General features: G+C 44.5%; 1 protein-coding gene across 2 annotated transcripts in view; it reads left to right on the top strand.

Annotated features, from left to right (window-relative positions):
* LOC126336813 (long-chain-fatty-acid--CoA ligase 4) overlaps positions 1-20,342 on the top strand; it is a 249,793-nt gene that overhangs the window by 177 nt on the left and 229,274 nt on the right. The window lies entirely within an intron of this gene.

The raw sequence follows: 20,342 nt of genomic DNA on the forward strand, positions 1-20,342 counted from the left end.
TATGAGGTAAAAACCGGTATGACACCAAGCCGTAGCTGGGATGAGATGTCATTGCAGTTCATACTTGACAGCGTCTTATATCTTTGGAGTAGCTTGTGATTGTATACATATGCGGGAGCATCACCAGATTTAGTTGCTGTAAATTCACGTATATAAAGCGGGAGAAATTTTACTGTGTATCTAAAGGAATCCAACCATTGTATATCGGAGCAATAACTAATATCTAGTACTAGAGGGAAGCAACTGTAGGTACTGCCGGCCGTTTGGTATATTGCATGCAGTGCGTGACAGATGCGTTGTTGTGTGACGTACCGCCAAAGCATGGTCCATGAATCAGTCAACGCAGAAACTACAGTAAATTTTCAATACACGCCACGGGAATTATTGTACAATTTGCTGCTTAAATGTAATTCCTTTAACAATCTACGACCAGAATTTTAGAAGTTAGTGTTAGATGTACAAGCAGCATGTATTGAGATACATTAATTTTAGTAATGGAAACCTAAATGCGAAAAATATGCTAAGTAGATTCTTGATAGTGTACAAAATTCTGCTTAGTTTTGGACATTTCGCAGTATACAGAGTATAAATACAAAAATAGTATTTGTACATAGTATTTATTTTCTTAAATGACTGAAATAGAGGACCACAGATAGTTGACATGTAACTTGTTTATAAATACTCGCCAAGAAGTCACGTGTTCTAGTCGCTATGAAAGCGACAACGGGAAACTGGTTTAACACTTACAATAACATTTTTTAACTTTTGTATGTGTTAAATAACCAACCAGAGCCGGTTTTTAAGGGTCAAGGGAAGGGGAAATAAAGTTATCTATAAATCTGTTACGATTCATGCTCGTTGAGATAATTAGTGCACAACACATTATAAAGAACTGGGCGCGTATCTTTCACGCTATCTACAAATGCAGCCTGTCTCACGGAAAGGCAAATGCTCACTGAACGTTTTCAAATAAAATTATTATAACCCCGATTAGTTTTCTCGCTTATATATATTTCCATTTTCAGTGATATTAAATGAGTTTACTTATAGTGGTGGCCTTGGAAACGCTTTTACCACTAACGAGGTAATCGTTGAAACACACCTTTCATACCCATACCCATACAGGTCTTTGATTGTGTTGGATTTGGGTTTCCTAAAATCGCTGAAGACAAAGTCATGGTTTGTTTGAAAAGCACACTTTTTATTTCCGTCCTTATCCTTACTTCACCCGACCTTGTGATCCATTTCTAATGATCTTGTCGACGGAACGTCGAACCCCGATTACTAGATGCAGTTTACTTTTCGCTGTTAAACGAAAGTTTGCACTGACATAAAAAAAGACCAGGAAGCTTAAATCACACGATTTATAGTAAGATAAACAAATAATTTACACCCCATTGTACTCAGACAACAGTACTCTAAAGCTGATGTTTTTTACAGTTACCTGCCGGCATTTCTATTCATAGCAGGGCCTCTTTGGTTGTCATCCGCGGCACCCTTACAGCACAGCGGTACGCCGACATTATTCTACGCCCCCTTTTTGCCCTTCTTGGCAAGCCCTCCGGGGCTTACCTTTCAGCAAGATAATGCCCGCCCATATACAACGAGAGTTTCCACTACTTGTCTTCGTGCTTGCCAAATCCCCTACCTTGCCAAAGTCGCCGCGCCGGTTCTCTGCCAGTTGAGAACGTTTAGAACATTATGGGAAGTTCCCTCCAAATCTTGGGATTTTTTCGTTCCAACCGCGCAAATTGGACAGAATTTGGTATAATGCCCCTCAGGACATCCAACATTTCTGTCATTCAATGCGAAGCCGAGTAACTTGCTTGCGTTAACAGCGCTTGTCCAATAGCAAGTAACTCAAGCAAGCACTTGACGAGGTGATGACAGAACAAAAACTTGCGCAAGTTTACTTCTGCAAGACGCTAGCACAAGTTAATTTCAGCAACTTCAAGTACTTGAAAAAGTGTTTCCACTAGAGACTCGTCGTGAGATCGGCAAGTGGTTGTTTACAGTGTCGTGCTAATAAAAAACACAGCAGTCTCCATCCTTGTTGCATTATTATTATTAGTATTATTATTGAAGAAAAACGGCGGCAAAAATGTTAAAAAAGAAATGTATGGATGAAGAAATGGACACAGATATTTATCAGGAAACACTACTGAATGGATTAAAATTAGAGGTCTTCGCTCAGATCAGAAGCATTGAGAATGTCATATGCAATTTTCGATAATCTTCTGTCTATTGTACAATAAAATAACCAGCATACAAAAATTACCAAGAGACCATCATTCAATTATTCTTCGACTTTTGCAAACAGTATTTATTACTTTTACGACAGCCGTAATGCATTCAAGAACAGGATACAAAAAAGCCACAGGGTAGATCACAAAGAAATCGGCAAGCTAGATCACAAAGAAAATCGCCTTTTAATTACTCTTCGATTTTTGCAAACATTATTTATCATATACATAATGCATTTTTGTTTACGCCAAGATTAATAATCAGCTCAAGTGTAAAGACGGCTCTACTGCCTGAAACAAACCAATCGGTTAATTTTTAGGCAGTTTCTTGGCTGACGGTGAGCAAGTATATACGCTGACGGAAAAAAAATCAAAGCACCAACACAATAGTTAATGTAGAGTAGTGAAATTTTGGAAATGCTTGCCTTGGTTACATATTTAAGTGACTGACATTGCAAGATCACAGGTTAACATAAGCGTGAGATAAGCCATTGCAAATGTGAAATGCTGGTACATTTACAAGGTGTACAACTTTGCTTCCGCCGTTTGCCGATAGGTGGCGACAACGGTAACTAGCAGTCGAAAGAAACTGATTGCAGACGTCACGAAGTTTGCTTGGACCTCTGGCAACAGAACCTCATTCAAACATTAGTCGATTTGTGTCTGCATTATAAAGCTGTTCTTGACTGAAAGTGTCAGTTTACAAGCCTAATTCTCGTCATTTACGGAAGGTGCTACTGTTTTGTTTCAATATGAAGAAAACAGCGGCTGAGTCTCATCGAATGCTCTCAAGTACGTATGGTAAGGACGCTATTAGTGAAAGAACGTGTCGTGAGTGAATTCAACGATTCAAGAACGGTGATTTTAACGTCGTTGACCTGTGTGGTGGAAGAGAGAATGTTATTGGAGACATTGCTGAGTGAAGACTCGCGTCAAACCCAAGAAAAATTGGCAAGATTAGTGGGCGTGATCAGCAACCCATTTCAAAACGTCTCAAGGCTATGGGCACGATTCAGAAAGAAGAAACATTGGTTGCTTCAGAAGCAAAAACGGAAGCGATTTCTGCATCGCATTGTGACCAGGGACGAAAATTGGGTTGATTAGGATAACCCCAAACCCAAAAAAATCATTGGGATATCCGGGCCATGCTTCCACGTCGACGGCCAAACCGAATATTCACGGCCCCAAGATCATGCTCTGCATTTGGTGGGACGAGCTCGGCGTCTTGTACTATGAGGTGTTAAAACCAAGTGAAACAATCAGGGCCGCTCGTTATGGAACGCAATTAATGCGTTTGAGTAGAGCATTGAAAGACGAAACCGCTGCAATACATCGAGAGGCACTATACAGTGATTTTGCAGCACGATAACGCTCGAACCCACGTTGCAAAAGAGGTCAAAACGCACTTGGAAACGTTAAAATGGGAAGTCCTACTCCGCCCGTCGTATTCTCCAGACGTTACTGCCTCTGACTGTCACCTGTTTGGATCAATGGCGCATGGCCTGGCTGACCAACGCTTCCGATCTCATGAAGAAGTCACAAATTGGATCGATTCGTGGATCGCTTCAAAAGATGAACAATTTTTTCGACGCGGTATTCGTACACTGCCCGAAAGATGGGAGAAAGTAGTGGCCAGCGATGGAAAATACTTTTAATGATACATGTGTAACCAATTTGTTTCATTAACGCCTCAGATGCTCGGGAAAAAAGGGGGAAGCAAAGTTGTACATGTAATAACCAATGTAACTGCCACAGGGTTGAATGCAAACGTTGTGTTGTACAGTTTGCTGGATGTAAGTGTGTGGGAGGGAGTTACATGCCTGTTGCACTTGGTCAATACAGGGACGGTCCTGCCCTCTAATGAGCTCTCGCTAGACGCCGCTGAAGTCTGAAATGGTGGTTTGGGATCAGTGAAGTGCACGATACAGGGCCTCTGGCTCGGAGCTGTCACTGAAGTAACGCATTTGTAACAGCTGACTGTGTCATTGTGGTGCCAATTGCTGCTCAGGTTGCTGCTGCAGATGCAGTACGATGCGCCAGAGCCATACACCGAACACAAGTTCTAATGGTTCTAATGGCTTTGGCACTATGAGACTTAACTTCTGAGGTCATCAGTCCCCTAGAACTGAGAAGTACTTTAACCTAACTAACCTAAGGACATCACACACATCCATGCCCGAGACAGGATTCGAACCTGCGGCCGTTGCAGCAGCGCGGTTCCAGACTGTAGCGCCTAGAACCGCTCGGCCACTCCGGCCCGCGAACACAAGTGGTCTGCCGTCTCGGAAGTGCCATGTCGCCGTCCGGAGCCCGTCATCATGCGATCTTTACGTTCCCGTGACCACCACTGCCAGCAGTCATGTGCAATGGTTACGTTCCTGCCAAGTCTTTCTGCAATATCGCAGAAGGAACATGCAGCTTCTTGTAGCTCTTCTACACAACCTCGTTCAAGCTTAGCGAAGCGTTGCCTTAAAGCCACTCTCACCACGTCCAATTTCAAAGATAACTAACGCTCCCGACCGTTACCGCGTTTATTCAAAACAAACTTGACTTGTGCATCCTCATAGTGGCGCTACTAGCCCGACTCTTACGCGACTTTCGCGAAATTTGAACAGACTTAATTTTTCATATGTAGAAACACGCCTACCAACTTTCAATTATGTCGCGCAACTCCTTCTTGATGTTTTTTTCCGTCAGTGTATGTTTATGGGTTCACATGGCACGTTTGCGTACGTTCATCGGTCTGTGTGCTATTCTCCTTTTTGACACCGACATTGGCCACACAAAACTGCAAGTTTGAGAAAAACTTCCAGCGAACTGGCAAGTAGATCAAATACTTGCAGCAAGATGCAAAAAACTGTTTCCACTAAATTGGGGAAGTAGACTTGCTGAGGGTGTTCCCAGGTCAAAGAATTTGCAGAAATTGCTTCTGCAGGCGACTTGCGAAAGTTCACTTGCTAGTCGAAGCGCACCTCAAGGGCCAGTCGTAGACCAAAGCGTTATTGAATTTGTGAAGCTATATTTCTTAAATAAATCATCCGATTTTTCTGAAATTGTAACCATTAGTTTGTCTGTACGTGCACATCAGATACACTGATTTCCGACTTATTTGGATTATTCCCTGGCGATGTGTCCTTTTTTCCTTGGAGTTTACAATACAGTTTTGTCCACAGTATAGTGTCGGCAGTAAAAGACGCATGGAACCTAGAGATCTTCAGTTCTTTCCGGTAAGTCGTTCGGAGCAAATTAAATTTGTTTCGGCCTCGACAGGAATATACGTGTATTGCCGAAATCATCCTTACTCGGTAAAATAAGTACGAGGGTGAATCAAAAGAAAACCTTAAATATTTTTTAAAATATTATTTATTGCGTAGAAGTGGTACAAAGCTGTATCACTTTTCAACATAATCCCCCCCGCGCTCAATGCAAGTCCTCCAGCGTTTACAAAGTGCATAAATTCCTGTAGAAAAAAATTCTTTTGGTAGTCCGCACAACCACTCATGCACCGCGTGGCTCTTCGACAGAACGGAACTTCTTTCCTCCCATTGCGTCTTTGAGTGGTCCAAAGATATGGAAATCACTTGATTATGAGGAACGACGCCATTCCTTGCTCGCTCTCTTCGTTTCCGGTTGGTGGGAGTGAACCCAGGTTTCATCCTCAGTAACGATTCTTGCAAGGAAGCCATCATCTTTTCGTTCAAAGCGCCGAAGAAGTTCTTCACAAGCATCAACACGTCGTTCTCTCATTGCAGGAGTCAGCTGCCGTGGCACCCATCTTGCAGACACTGTCAAACTGGAGCACATCATGCACAGTGTGGTTTGCAGACCCGTGACTAATCTGTAAACATGCTGCACTCTCATTCAGTGTCACTCGGCGGTTTCCCTTCACTATGGCTTCAACTGCTGCAATGTTCTGTGGAGTAACAACTCGTTGTGCCTGACCTGGACGAGGAGCATCTTCCACTAAAGTCACACCATTTGCGAACATGGTACTCCATTCGTAGATTTGCTGCTGTGACTAACATGCATAGTCACCGTACTGAACCTTCATTCGCCGATGAATTTCAATAGATTTCACACCTTCACTACGCAAAAACCGAATAACAGAACGCTGTTCTTCCCTGGTGCAAGTCGCAAGTGGGATGGTCATCTTTGTACTGATACTGCGACGGTATGTGTGTATCTGCACTATGCTGCCACCTACAGGTCATTCTGCACGCTGTTTGTAGCACGCCTACCACCTTACATAATAACGGCGCGAAATTTCGATTTGTTATTACAAATTTAAGGTTTTAATTTGACTCACCCTCGTATATTAAACGGCGTCAATATTTGTAGAACTTTGCCGTCTCCTTCAGTATATTGGACAAACCGTCAATACCAATCTCAGGCGCTTAATATTACTGGGTAACTCATTACTGCACAATAATTATTGAACCTGCTTGATACTTTTCGGTAGTAATAACTGTCTTCAGCAACACTGCACTCGCGCAACCAACCATCGTTGACGCTAAGGCAGAATCTACTTAATACAGTTTTTCAGTATAATCCAGTACGATATTGCAGTGCATTTGTTGTTCAGCAGCATGATGCAGAGTTCCTCCGAACATACCTGCATCTCTGAAAGTACAGGCGCTGCGGCTATTACAGCCGAAACCTCCAAGAGTGCAGCCATTGTGAGATGCATGAAATGTTGTGAATACGTGTCTGAAGGAACATTGCATCGCACTTCTGAAGAACACAGGCATTGCAATATCGTTTTCACCCGCCGCCACCGGGCAAGTGAGTCTCAATTAAAATATACCCCTGTACGGGAATAGACATAGTGGATGTACGAGTGCAGGTTGGGGACACAGGGTTGGCGACATATGAAAGATTGGGTCTGGCCATGAAGCGTGCTCGGATAGTCTAAAGGTAAGAGGACCGCTCGGGATAAGCGGGAAATCCGGGTTCGAGTCACGGTCTTGCACAGATATTCATTGCCGTCATTCAGTTATACATTTCATGTACTACACTCCTGGAAATGGAAAAAAGAACACATTGACACCGGTGTGTCAGACCCACCATACTTGCTCCGGACACTGCGAGAGGGCTGTATAAGCAATGATCACACGCACAGCACAGCGGACACACCAGGAACCGCGGTGTTGGCCGTCGAATGGCGCTAGCTGCGCAGCATTTGTGCACCGCCGCCGTCAGTGTCAGCCAGTTTGCCGTGGCATACGGAGCTCCATCGCAGTCTTTAACACTGGTAGCATGCCGCGACAGCGTGGACGTGAACTGTATGTGCAGGTGACGGACTTTGAGCGAGGGCGTATAGTGGGCATGCGGGAGGCCGGGTGGACGTACCGCCGAATTGCTCAACACGTGTGGCGTGAGGTCTCCACAGTACATCGATGTTGTCGCCAGTGGTCGGCGGAAGGTGCACGTCCCCGTCGACCTGGGACCGGACCGCAGCGACGCACGGATGCACGACAAGACCGTAGGATCCTACGCAGTGCCGTAGAGGACCGCACCGCCACTTCCCAGCAAATTAGGGACACTGTTGCTCCTGGGGTATCGGCGAGGACCATTCGCAACCGTCTCCATGAAGCTGGGCTACGGTCCCGCACACCGTTAGGCCGTCTTCCGCTCACGCCCCAACATCGTGCAGCCCGCCTCCAGTGGTGTCGCGACAGGCGTGAATGGAGGGACGAATGGAGACGTGTCGTCTTCAGCGATGAGAGTCGCTTCTGCCTTGGTGCCAATGATGGTCGTATGCGTGTTTGGCGCCGTGCAGGTGAGCGCCACAATCAGGACTGCATACGACCGAGGCACACAGGACCAACACCCAGCATCATGGTGTTGGGAGCGATCTCCTACACTGGCCGTACACCTCTGGTGATCGTCGAGGGGACCCTGAATAGTGCACGGTACATCCAAACCGTCATCGAACCCATCGTTCTACTTGCTGTTCCAACAGGACAATGCACGTCCGGATGTATCCTGTGCCACCCAACGTGCTCTAGAAGGTGTAAGTCAACTACCCTGGCCAGCAAGATCTCCGGATCTGTCCCCCATTGAGCATGTTTGGGATTGGATGAAGCGTCGTCTCACGCGGTCTGCACGTCCAGCACGAACGCTGGTCCAAGTGAGACGCCAGATGGAAATGGCATGGCACGCCGTTCCACAGGACTACATCCAGCATCTCTACGATCGTCTCCATGGGAGAATAGCAGCCTGCATTGCTGCGAAAGGTGGATATACACTGTACTAGTGCCGACATTGTGCATGCTCTGTTGCCTGTGTCTATGTGCCTGTGGTTCTGTCAGTGTGATCATGTGATGTATCTGACCCCAGGAATGTGTCAATAAAGTTTCTCCTTCCTGGGACAATGAATTCACGGTGTTCTTATTTCAATTTCCAGGAGTGTATATTGTTCCAGGTGCTCATTCATCATTAGTAGTGTGCTACATGATGGTATGATATGAAGCTCCGTAAGTTGCGTCTTTGCCCATAGACCAGTCTCATGCCAAGGGTTCCAGGTGGGCTTGCTGACATCGATGCACCATCAACCGCAGTGTGTTCTGCGTTTCATCGTGTGTTCAGTAACGGCTGATGCAGTGGCGCAGGCACGAATCCGTGCGCCCGTTGTCATCGGAATTACAGTGACGCGTACGAGCATTGTTTCACCGGCACCCGAGTTGGACAGCTGACCGTCTACATCCACAGCGCAGTGCAGACGTACGCCACACCATCCGGGCTCCCACAGTCCCACAGTACATCCTCCTAAAAAAGCGCAGGAGTTGTACCGGAGAGTAAAATGTCTGATCCCTTAATCGTGTTAATTGAGTAAGGAAATGGAGAGAAATAGAAAGGCGAAGAGACTTGCTCCTGCCAGTGTAGTCTGGAAAGATACATCGGAAGGTAATATCGGGGGTAATCCAACGGATTGTCATATTGCCGTTACTGTTTACTAAGTGCGCACTTCTAGCCATTAAATTGTAACACCAGAAAGGGTAGCAAATAACGAAACTACTTATTATTGGTATGGGGCGTAGTAGCAAGAATACAAGATTAAATTTATAGATGATCTGGAAGTATGCAGGGTGCGAAATGTAGCGCACAGATCTGCCAAAGTCTGACAGCGACAATGGCTGTAACCTGGCTTTGTATCAAGTCAAACTGAGTTGCGAAGATTCATTCTTTGCGTCTTCAGCTGCATGCTAGAATGCTGGAAAATTGCACACATCACACCCATACTCAAGGAAGTAATCCGACGAATTACAGACCCATGTCAGTGACGTCGATATGCATTAGGATTTTTTTAACATACGCAGTAGAGCCGTGCTTAACCGAACTCGGGTCAGCCGAAACTCGCGTTATCCGAAAATCGATAAACCAGGAATTATTATTGTACTGCATGGTAATAATTCGAGGACGAGAGTGTTGTGAGCATGGCTAGTGAGGAGAGGTGGGTGTCCGAGCTTGAGTTGCTTCCCCAGCCACCGACTCACCAGTGTAAATATGGCTGGTTACACTGACTACAACAGTGCATTCATCAAAGAAGATGAACAAGAAAGTTTACTGAAAACTGTTGCAACTAATTACAGTGATGGTGTTTCCACCGTTTTGAATGGGCGAAGCCTAAATCTCTAGAGTAAGCTGTGGAAAATCTTCGCAGAAAAACACTGAAAACATCCGAATTTGAAAAGGTGGGATGAATACAGGAATTTTTTGTTTACCCAACAACAAGATAATGGCTTGCCTTTCAGTGGCCCGACAATGCAAGAAACAGCTAAAATACGAACATAAGGGTTGCTATCAGCCCATTGTACCGGGACCGTTACTGTTGTGGACATTCTTGTACCGACATCCCGACAAGACCCAATTTTGTCCCGTTTTTGCAAAATCTGTTACGAGCTTGCTTCAAGTACCGAAGTAACGCCAACTGTTAGCGCAACATGGCATTGTTAGCGTAACACGGCATTGTATGTTGTGTATCTTGTATCGACGGTGCAAGCACCTTCTGATCTAGCGCCATCATTCGAGAAAACACCAGACTTCTCCATTAGTACCAGGGCTGCAACTATTTAAAAACGTAATACGAACACGTTAGTATTGTTCGAAGTGTTCAGTTGTTGAAGTGTTCAGTGCGGGTACATAGGGCGTGAAGTTTGTCGTGACATGTACTTCCAAGATTAAAAAAAAAGTGTTATTGTTGACTGTTTAGTGTGCAATAAACTTATCATAGCTTACGAAAATGTCTAAGGATGGAAAGGTAAAGTGTCACTTTTTGGAGGATTGTACAAAAGAGGGGTCTTTTGTCAAGAAAGGACGTACAGGATGGAAGCGTTGTGAGAGATTTGTAGCTGTTTCGTCTCAGTAACTCACGGAGATAAGGCAGATGTGAGATATCACATTTCTACAAAGAATCATACAATAGAGAATTCTTAAGCTTTGGTTTCCATTAAAACAATTTTTTGACACCAAAGATAGGCCACCTAAAATAATTTCAGTTTTTCAGTTGTCCGATCAGTGAAATGTGCTTTGTTTCTACAATAATATTTGGTTCAGTCTGAATAATTATAGAAATCACGGAGAAGAATAAAGTCTCGATAACTGAAATGAGAAATATATTAATCGAGACTCAAAAATGTCTGAGTGAAAGGAAGACTGCCAATTTTATTGACATGCAAACCAAGATGAATTTGATCAAATTAAAGGAGGAGAAACCTAAACAAGAAATTATTTGATTTCGAAATTAGAGGAAGAGGCAGTGGCTTTCTATACCATAGCATTCGATTACTGGGAGAAATGGGCTGTTTCTTTTAATAAATAATCGAGTATTTGATTGGATGACGCTATCTCAAACCCCAGATTGGCTGATGATCGGAAACACTATTATATATGTGACTAAAAATGGTGCGAAAATTATTTTCAGGAAAATATATGTATCTGAACAGCTTTTAAGAAACTTAAGCCTGATTTGGAAGAATGAAAGCCTAACAATCCTTGGAAGAAATGTGGATTTACTTTGTTAAGGAAACCGAAAATCCCGAAAGCAAATGCCAACTGCTAAAATTATGTATTTGTTTTCTCTTCCCGCACACAACGCTTCTGTGGAAAGAGTATTTTCGCTAATGTCGCCCCAGTGGACTGGTGAAAGAAACTGACTGCTGCCAGGGACCGTGAAATCAATCTTACAGCGCCAGTTTAATTACGAGCTGAGTTGCATGGAGGTTTTATAAATACGTAAAAGGGAAAAACACCTGCAGAAAAAGGTAAAATCTTCCGAAAAATATGGTGTGCCAACTACTTCTGCTGCAACGAGTTCCATGTAATTGTGTTCTCAATAAAATGTAATCATATTAAATAAATTTTTACTTCTTTTCTACACCCCCATCTCAGTGAGTCCCGACCAGTTCCCAAAAGCTACACTTCGGACTATATTTACAGTAGCGTTGAAACGGCCTACGAGATCCTTAGTTTCCTTAAAAAAAACGTCTGCCTCAGAAAAAATGGAAAACAGAACAGAAAACAGTTCTTGGTATCAAACGCTTGTAGCACACACAGACGGCCCTGAATACACATCAGGGAGTTGAAAACCCTGGAGCGTTGAAGAATGCTTTCGAAATACACTGCCAGGTTTTTATAGCGGCCAAAAAACTTCTTGGATGTCTTGCTAACTCTTGGCCGAATGTTTTAGAATCAGTCCTACCGAAAGTTGAAAAGTTTTAAACTAAAAAAAGGCCTCCCAAAAAAAGCGAACTTATTAATTGACTGTGCACTTACGCATCTGTGCGATTTAAAAAGTGTCGATTTGTTTAATTTTTCTTTCCCCCAAATTTTACCAGTCTAATTCAGGCAATGGATCAGAGCGTAATAGCGACATTTAAGCGGCAGTACCATCCTGCAAGATAGTGACATGCAAAACAAAAACGTGAATGAGGCGCTGAAGGCAGTAAACACGAAACACGGAAGTGACTGGTTTGCCCAAGCCTGGCATAATGTGAAAGCAGAATTTCTTCAGAGGTGAAGCTAACTGTATGACGCTCTCGAAGGAGACATGTTGGAAAATTCAACAACGTGACAGAAATGGTAAAAAGAATTCCCGAATGTGAAGACTTGGATACGTGCAAGGTGGATGAATGGGTCGTTGCGGACGATTCGCAAGAAATTACGAACCAAGAAATAGTAGAAACAATGCCTTCCCTTCAGAACCTTTCAAAAATACGTACTGTAATATTACAAAACGAAATAATGTGGTACTTATTAGATGTTCACTGCTTAAACGAAGTAACCGTTATCCGAAACGCTGCCGCCCCCGTCCCCCCCTTTAGGTCGGTTAACCAGTGTTGTAATTTACAGTGTTCAAACATTACCTCAAAGGTGGTGGCCGAACGGTTCTAGGCGCTTCAGTTCGGAACCGCGCTGCTGCTACGGTCGCAGGTTCGAATCCTGCCTCGGGCATGGATGTGTGTGATGTCCTTAGGTTAGTTAGGCTTAAGTAGTTCTAAGTTCTAGGGGACTGATGACCTCAGATGTTAAGTCCCATAGTGCTCAGAGCTATTTGAACCAATTACCTCAAAGAAAACTGTCTGTTGACAGAACACGAATTGAGAGTATATTCTCTTTATTCACATTTCATTTTTTTCCTGTAGTTCACTGTCGCTGTTTGATGTTACATCTAATTTTGTCTGTTGGAGATCATGAATGCAGCTGTGGACGCTAGAAAATGGAGTGGAAAGTGGAGAAATCGGAACATTTCCAACATATTCTTCTTTTTGAGTTCAGCAGTGCACTCTAGAATTGGCAAATGTGATTAACTGTGATCATTCCACCACTGTGGGACTTTTGCATGCAGCAAGGAAGGCTGAAAAATAGGATGTATGGGCACCGCATGCTCTAAACCAAAATCACGAAAATTAGCAAGTGGCCATATGTGCAGCTGTGCCTTGCTCGTCATCAGATGACTCGTGAACATCGCCGACCATTGCTTCCCTGTATCATTGCTGGTGACGAGAAGTGGGGTCTTCATGCTAACATAAGGAGAAGAAAGAAATGGTCGATCCCAAACAAAGCAGCATCTTCCTATACAAATATGTGTGCATCCACAAAGGACAATGTTATGCATCTGGTTGAACAACGACGGCGTGGTGTACTAGGAATTGCTCCCCGAGATGTAGCCATCATTACAGACATTTGTCAACTACTAAGACGTCTTGCAGACGCAATCCAAGAACAACGACCAGGAAGAATGCGTGAAGTGATGCTACTCCACGATAATGCCTGTCCTCATTCTGCTAGACTGACATAAAATACGATACAGGAATTGGGTTGGGAAGTTATTTCGCACCCACCTTATGCATCTTATCTTTCGCCCCCAGATTTGCACGTTTTTTGCTCTCTATCGAACAAACTTAAAGGAACTTCCAGATGAAAATGCGCTCTGAACATGGCTCGACGAGTTCTTTGCCTCAAAACCAAGTGATTCGTACATTGGCGGAATGAAAACTTGCACCAGATTGCTATAAATGGTTAAGGAGAATAGATTAATGTATTTTTTGTATTTATTAAACTTATGGAAAAAATTCTTCTGGGTAATATGCCGCGTCATTTCTAAAAAAAAAAAAAAAAAAAAAATGACGCGGCATATTACCCAGAAGAATTTTAATCACTATGACACCGGCCGCGGAAGCCTACGTTCTTATATTATGGAAAAAATTCTACTAACGTATGCACCAACCTAACGCTAAAGTAGAATTATCGCATAAAACTAGTAGCAGTACAAACAGACACCAAGCTTCGATTTATTGGAAGAGCCACAAGGCAATTAATTCACGCATGAGTGATATTATTCACAATACAATGTCTGGCTCATTGTTGAGTACAGCTGATCAATCTGGAACCCTTAACAAGTTGGATGAATTGGTTCTCATTCTACAGTGTGTTCTACGTACTGTTCCATTGGTTCCAGCAGAACACTTCACGAGACACTTTGGGACAGCGTCAGCAACCTCTTCCTATACTGCTACCTTTCCCGGGCAGAAACGCAGAGTTGAACAAACCCTCTAAGTTTCAACCCCTACCAAGCCGAATCCTAAAGTGAACGCATCATTGATTGGGAATTTTTACAGGCTCTTACCTATTCACATGACACAGCCCTAGGCCCGGATTCCATCCACAACAAAATGAACCAACACATAGACGTTACCCAGAGGCTCCTAGGCCCAGATTCCATCCACAACAAAATGAACCAACACATAGACGTTACCCAGAGGCTACATTTCCTCAGACTCTTCAACCGCATTAGGCTCACTGGTGCCTTCCCATCTCAATGGCGAGATATCATAGTTATCCCCATCGTTAAGCCCGATAAGAATCCAGCGTCTCTCGACAGCTACCTCTCGACTAGCATGAAAAATTAACTTTGTAAACTACTCGAGATGATGGTTAGTTTCCTATTATATCGGGTGCTGGAGTCTTGGAGCCTTTTGTTCCCGTATCAGTTTGGCTTCTGGGAGGGACGCTCTACAACTGACATTTACTCCGATTGGAAATAGCAGTCTGACAGGGCTTTTACTAACTGCTGGCAACTTATCGCACTCTTCCTTGACCTACGTAAGGCAAACGACATGGCTTGGCACCGTCACATTTTAGCTATCCTCCATGACTGGGGCTTTTGCGTCCCCCCCCCCCCCTTTCGACTTTTATTCGAGAGTTTTTATCCCACCGGCTCTTCTGGTTTCTCGTTAGCACTTCAGTCAGCGCCTCTCGGCTCCAGAAGAACGGTATCCTACAGGGTTCTGTGTTAAGTGTCACACTCTTCCTCATTGCTATCAATGGGCTTGCAACTTTTGTTGGGCATCTGGTTACCCCAGCGTTGTATGTCGACGATTTTTGCATCTGGTGTAGCTCTCACTCAGTAGCATCTGCTGAACGCCAGCTCCAAGGTGTCATCTGATTGGCCTCTGCATGGGCCCTCCCCAGGCTTCCAGTATTCTCCCTCCAAAACGCGGGTTAAGCATTTTTGCTGTCGATCACAGAACACCCTATCTAGAACTTTATTTAGGTGACCAGTGCCTGGATGTTGTAGCACAGTCCCGCTTGTTGGGCCTAATTTTTGATGAAAAGCTGATGTGGCTGGCCCATATTTGCCACCTGAAGACTACCTACATGAAGAATCTTAATGCACTTGGCCTTCTTGCACACACATCTTAGGGTGCAGACCATGCTACACTTCCCTAGCTTTATTGCACTCTGGTTTTCACTAGATTAGATTATGGTTGTCAGGCTTACAGCTCAGCGTTTCCTTCCATTCTGAAGCTACGCGACCCTGTTCATCATTATAGGGCGTGTCAGGCTGTCAACGCCTTTCGCACTAGTCCTGTCGACAGTCTGCTTGCGGAAGCAAGTATTCCCCCTCTACAGATGACGGAGCTGACTTCTGGTTTCTTAAGCAATCGCCATTCGACGATTCCCTGACCATCCTGTGTACCCCGTCCCCTTTGCAACCGAGGGCCGTCTTCCTCCTGAAACCTACCCTTGGGTGGGATTGCCAGTTGGAATGCATTTCACTTCCCTCTGTTGAAATCTCCAACTCCCGTTACAGGGAAGTGCCTCATCTATTTCCTTCTCCCCCCCCCCCCCCTCCCCACTTGGAGTGAACATCATTTTGACAATGTCGTCGGGCACAATTAATTACACTTAGTAAACATTAGTGCTGTGCTGTGTTTAATCAACGCAATGTGCAGATTGATTCAAAAAATCAGTTTTTGAGTTTCGGTTCTCAGTGCCGTAAGTTGTACATTCGTCTACTTGCGTTCTCCATTACTTTAGATAAATCAGTAATGCATAAGTCGTAGGTGAAGCTTTGGTGCATGACTATGTCAACAAATTAGGTAATTTCCTATCTGAAGGAAGTGTCACTTAAGCAGGCAAATATTTTTGCGAGTGCCGCCTTCGATTTCGCGTTAAGCACAAAACGCAGTTAGTCATGCCAGAACTGTTACGAGCACACTTGACGTGGCCTTCCCCCTCACCGCTCCTGTCGTCTCGACAGCCCTAATGCGGGGACACGCCGTTCCCGACAGCCACCACGCCAATCGTCAACTCATCGTGGTCGAACCATTTTTTTTTTTTTTTCATATCGTTATCTCATGACTTGTCACCTTTCGGAAATTCGTGTTTAATAACTCTGCTTTAGCTAATGATAGGTTCAAAACTGACAGGGATTTCTCGTGTCACTGAATGCATTTCTATCTAAACGGTTCATCGAAAGAATGTAGCGAAGGGAACTCCATAGAATGACAATTGGAGTCTGAGGCCATTACTCACAGCGGCACGTTTAATTCCACGTCTTCAGTAGACACAAAACTGGACAGTAGCGCCGGCCGTAGTGGCCGAGCGGTTCTAGGCGCTTCAGTCCGGAACCGTGCGACTGCTACGGTCGCAGGTTTTAATCCTGCCTCGGGCATGGATGTGTGTGATGTCCTTAGGTTAGTTAGGTTTAAGTAATTCTAAATTCTAGGGGACTGATGACCTCAGCTGTTAAGTTCAAATGGCTCTGAGCACTATGGGACTTAACTTCTGAGGTCATCAGTCCCCTAGAACTTAGAACTACTTAAACCTAGCTAACCTAAGAACATCACACACATCCATGGGCAAGGCAGGGTCGGAACCTGCCACCGTAGCGGCCGCGCGGTTCCAGACTGTAGCGCTTGGAACCACTCGGCCACTCCGGCCGGCAGAGACTTTGTCTCTTTTACAATGAAGCAAGGCCGAGTACGCGACGACCCAGTGATATGTTTAACCCATATTGTGTGGAGGGTGTAGTTCACGCAGGAGATTATGTTTTGGAGTGTTTGTCTTACCACGACTTGGGCCAACTCATTCAGGCTGCCCTGAGCATGAACCACGATGTGTTTTTCAGATTCTCGGTGACCAAGCATTGTATTTTTGTATACCATCTTCATGGTGACTACGCTGCGAACACTCACGCCTTCCAAGATAGCAACGGCCGTTTTCACAGAGCCCAGGCGCACGCCTATACTGGAACCAAGGAAAATAAATCCTGATCGCCGAATGATAATTTCAGCCCTCATGAACACGAGTCCAGTGTGGGCCACTGTGCCAACTCGTCCGTTACTTCTGTACTCAAGGCGCCGACCTGGAGTGTCATCGTTCTCACCGATTTCAGGTCGCAGAAGTAAAGCGCGTTCACACGGTGCCTCCTTCTGTTTAGCTATGCGCAGGCGGGTGGCGATTTCGACGGCATAGCATGGGAATGCATCTCGCGCGTGCGTGTTTAGTCGACAATTGATGACACCAGTCGAAGCTGTTAGGTTCCCGTCCTCGGCGAGAATCTCGTAAGGTATTTGACGGACAACAACAGCCAAAGTGTGATCAGCCTGTTTACGAAGTCCGCGCGCGTTTCGTAATATTCTGTTGTGTGTTTCCGTCTGCGACGTCCATCACCAATAAAGAAAGCACGATGGGAGATCAGAAATGACTGCAAGCTTAAACTGGAAGAAGTTTATCATAATAAGAGTTTGAGAGCAGAAAAAATTGAAATTTAATCAATTTATAAAGCATTTGTAAGTTGAAAAATAAAAGGAATCTTTGACGTGCAAATGCGTGACCGTGATAACGAATTCGTTGTCCATTTGTAGAGAACCAATTTTCTACGAAACTCCAGAAATGTTATAATTTCAGAACAGTTCCCTATGACATACTAATCAACAGTATTATCGTTGTTGTTGTGGTTGTGGTCTTCAGTTCGAAGCCTGGTTTGATGCAGTTCTCCATGCTATCCTGTCCTGTACAAGCCTCCACGCTTCCTTCCATTTCCATCTAGACAATTCCTTGATGTCTTTGAATGTGTCCCATTAATTGACCCCATATTTTAGTCAAGCTGTGCTGTAAATTTCTTTTCTCGTCAATTTGTTTCAGTACCTCATTGTTCGCGTCCTTAGCTGAGTGCTCAACGCGTCAAACTCACATGCGGGGGACCTGGGTTCTGCCAGGGATTTTTTTCTTGGTGGGAGGACTGGAGAGGAATATCCCCAGCCCCGTGTTGGGAATTGAGGAGTTACCATATTGAGAGATAAATTACGAAATGCTGACAACAGGCGACTGTGCGGTCCGTTGACCTCATACCCCACCATACCGCCCCCATGCCCCACCGTATCACATCCGATGATGAATAACTGAGAATGACACTGCGGTCTGTCGATTATCTCTTGGTACTCAGGGCCTGATGGCGACGTTTCCTTACCGCCTCATTAGTTACGCGCTCTACGCGTCTAATCTTCAACATTGTTCTATTGCACCAAATTACGAAAGTTTCTGTTCTCTTATTGTCCGAACTGCTTATCGTCCATAGACGACACTCCATACAAATAACTTCAGAAAATACTCGTAACAAATTGATATTAGGTCTCAACAAATTGCTCTTTTTCAGAAATGCTTTTCTTGCTATTGACAGGCTGTATTTTATATCCTCTCTACTTCGGCCGTCTTCAGTTCTTTTAATGCCCAAATAGCAAAAATCATCTGCAAATTTTACTTTGCCACTTAATACTCTACGTTCCTCAGCATCACCTGATTTACTTTACTCCATTATCCTTGTACTTTTCTTGACATTCATCTCATTAACTCTTTATAAGATGATATACATTCCGTTCATCTGTCCTTCCAAATCCTTTGCCGTCTCTGACACAATTACAATGTCATCTGCATACCTTAAAATTTTTATTTGTTCTCCATGGACTAATTGCTTTTCTAAATTTCTCCTTGAGTTGCATTACTTATTAATAACAAATATTTTTGTGCATCTGAAAAGCTTGTCCTTAATGTAGGACACGAGACTGATGTTGAAGAACTTAACTCGCGTATTATGCGTTTCTGCAATAATCAAACAAGTGTTTTATTTTTGCTACTTTGTTCCCGCGTGTCTGGGACAGCACACGAGGAAGGTACCGAGTGCAGTGGTTAACACACAGGACTGGCATTCGAGAGGCCGTAAGTTGGAATCCCTGTCCGCCCATCCAGACCTAGACAAATCCTGGAATGGTACTTTCGAAACAGAGATGCGCTATTTCCGTCCCCAGCTTTTTCCAATCAGACCTTTTGCTCCTTGTGAAACTGCCACGTTGATAACGAGTTGTTAAAGCCTAATTTTCAGTCTTTCTTTTCTTCCTTCGGAAACAGAGGCGTAGTATTGTGTGTTATGGCGGTAGTTTTTTTTAATTTATTGATTTTCACAAATGATCCGTTATACAGTGACTAATAGAGATCGTATGTTTGCATAATGTGTTTTGATACTTGTTGTACAGAATTATTGTTTTGTTCTCATTTTTTTAATTACCCGTTGAATTGTCGTGATTCATACCCTGGTTGGTTTGTTGATTCGGGGGAGGGGACCAAACGACGAGGTCATCGGTCCCATTGGATTAGGGAAGGACGGGGAAGGAAGTCGGCCGTGTCCTTTGTAAGGAACCATCCTGGCGTTTGCCTGAAGAGGTTTAGGGAAATCACGGAAAACCTAAATCAGGATGGCCAGACACAGGTTTGATCCCCCTGCAGGTCTGGGGTTAGAATAGACCCGAGGTATTCTCGCCTTTCGTAAGAGGCGACTGAAAAGAGTCTTACACGTTTCGGCCTTCGTGTGATGGTCCCCTGTCGGGTTTGACCTTCATCTTTCTTAATTTTCCAGAAGAGGGAGCCAATTGGGGAAGAGCACCTTACATGGTGCATCGTGTTCATCGTGCATGGAGATCTTTAGCCCACTTTCTCGTCATCGCATTGCAGTCCCGCTCATTCTCCGTCTCTTGGGTGAGGAGACCTTCCTGGGTGCGTTTTCCACCATGCACTATGCAGTGTCACTTTCTGCGCCGACGATGACCATGAACTTCTTAGTGCTTCATATCCTGCAAGGTAGCCAGTCCGTTGTGGTGGGGCCGCCATGTACCCTGTTGGTTGTAGCCCCCTGACAACACAGGGATCGCTCTGCTGATGCCTGCGCCGTTAACTCCCGGCGTATGCCATGGAGTAGATGCCCATCTCCCTGAGACATCCGGACTCCGGGCGATGGGCATACTGCCAGGTGACCGTTAC

This window comes from Schistocerca gregaria, chromosome 2 (genome assembly GCF_023897955.1).
Source record: "Schistocerca gregaria isolate iqSchGreg1 chromosome 2, iqSchGreg1.2, whole genome shotgun sequence".
Classification (NCBI taxonomy): Eukaryota; Metazoa; Arthropoda; class Insecta; order Orthoptera; family Acrididae; genus Schistocerca; species Schistocerca gregaria.